This window comes from Acanthisitta chloris, unplaced genomic scaffold (genome assembly GCF_000695815.1).
Source record: "Acanthisitta chloris isolate BGI_N310 unplaced genomic scaffold, ASM69581v1 scaffold42897, whole genome shotgun sequence".
Lineage (NCBI taxonomy): Eukaryota > Metazoa > Chordata > Aves > Passeriformes > Acanthisittidae > Acanthisitta > Acanthisitta chloris.
In genome coordinates this window covers 84853-86717 of record NW_008684074.1, presented here as the reverse complement: position 1 = coordinate 86717, position 1865 = coordinate 84853, and positions in this window count along the sequence as shown.

Sequence of the window (1865 nt, the reverse complement as noted above, 5' to 3'; positions counted from 1 at the left end):
CTGGGTGGACAGAGGGTCCCTGGGCTGGGCAGGGGGTCCCTGGGCTGGGCACGGGGCCCTGCTCTTCATGCCCAGGTTCACCTTCCCACCCTGCCCGGTGTGACAGAGCCAGGTGAGCCCCAGCGCGTTCCCACCCCGATGGTGCCTCTGGCCTGTTGGATCCGCCCATCGCAGCGCCCACTTCAAGGTGGGATCCTCGGAAGGTGGTTTGAGCAAATAGCTGAAGTTTTGGCGGATTTCTTGTGAAGTGGGACGTGGTCTCGAGGAGACTGTGTTTTTAGAGGCCTGGCAGTGTTTAGGGGTGGTGCACTGGGTAGGCTGGTGAAGAGGAGGTGATGGTGCAGGGACAGCCAGATGTGCTGGGGCACTAGCTGACAGCTGGCAGGAACAGGTGTCAGGACTGGGAATGTGTGAAATGGGATGTAAATCCTGTTTACAGGTGTTCAGGTGTATTCTGCATAGCCCTGAATGAAATTCTACAGAGCCCATAGATTCCCTCTCCCCAAATCAAATCCGAACACGGTGTTTGTCCATGTTACAGGTGAGTGTCCTTTGCTTAAGGTAAAGCTCTGCTTTACCTTTTGTAATTATATACACAAAGGTCCTGAAATACAGAGATCCTGCTTACATGGGCACTGTGTGGCAGTAATACACATAGCTGTAGCATTTAGTTGCAGTTAAAGGGAACTGTTTATCAAAGCCACACCACTATTTTTCCAGAAAGTTTTTTTCCTTTCACTCTATATGAAGAAAATTTCAGCCTGGGCAATAAGCTGAGTAGAAAGCTAAAAATCAGGAGTAGGGCAGTTTTCAAGCCTCTGTGTTCCGTGCTGACCCCTGTTTAGTGTTTCATGTATAGTTGCTGTGAGTGCACATGGTTTGTCCCAATCATAGAGCAAGAAAACACCTCAGAAAGCAGCATTGCTAAAGAGAGCTGGTGGGTCAGTGTGTGCATGGGGAAGTGTTTATTCTTACTGGAGCTGCTCAGTGCATCTGTAGTGAGGGTGCAGGGGAAGCAGCTGATGGACATCCCCTCTGTTGTCAGAGTTAGCAACGTGGACAGCTTTTGACTGGTGTGAGAGACTCCCTGACACCTCTGCCTGGGTGTCATAGCTATGTCATGGCAGAGATGTGAGGGCCCAGCACAGCAGCTGTGCTTGCCAGCTTGGCTGAGGGAAGCTTAGCCCAGGAGCTGAGCTGATTCCAGTGGGAACTGGGCATGTTCCAGGGTAGAATCTGGTCCTCCACCAACACAGCCCAATTCACTGATTTGTGAGTTTGGATCTGGCATTAGGGACCACCTCCATCTCAGCCTCCTGCAGCATCCAGGGCCCAGACTGTGTGGCACAGGGGTGTGAGTTTTGGTTCCTGCTGCCAGGCACCACAGAGTCAGGGGCATCAGAAGCTGAGGTTTGCTGTAAGCACACCTAAAATTCAAATATTTGCCTAGAAACAACCGAAGTAGTGTGCACTAATTTTTCACGTTGTTGGCTGGTGATTAAAACTCAAGGAGGGAGGAGCAGAAAGCTTCCTGGAGAATGGTGATGGATAAGCATATTTTTATATTCTCCTTGGCTTTTGATCCCAAGCAGGAAGCCAGCTCTGCTCAGGGAGAGTTAGGGATGATCTTGAGTCTTGCTGGCCAAAGTGGGAGGTGAGTTATGAGCTTTGCCGAATTAGAACCTCTTATCACAACTTCAGCATCACACACCAGACATGAGAAAACCCAGTGAGAATCAAAGTTGAGGGGCATCGTATTACATCTCAGAGGCGTTCACTGACTGAAACTGAAAGCAGAAAATGAAGGAGGGCTGATGCTGCTTGGGCACACGCTGCATGTTTACCTGTAGTTTTAACCTCTGTAT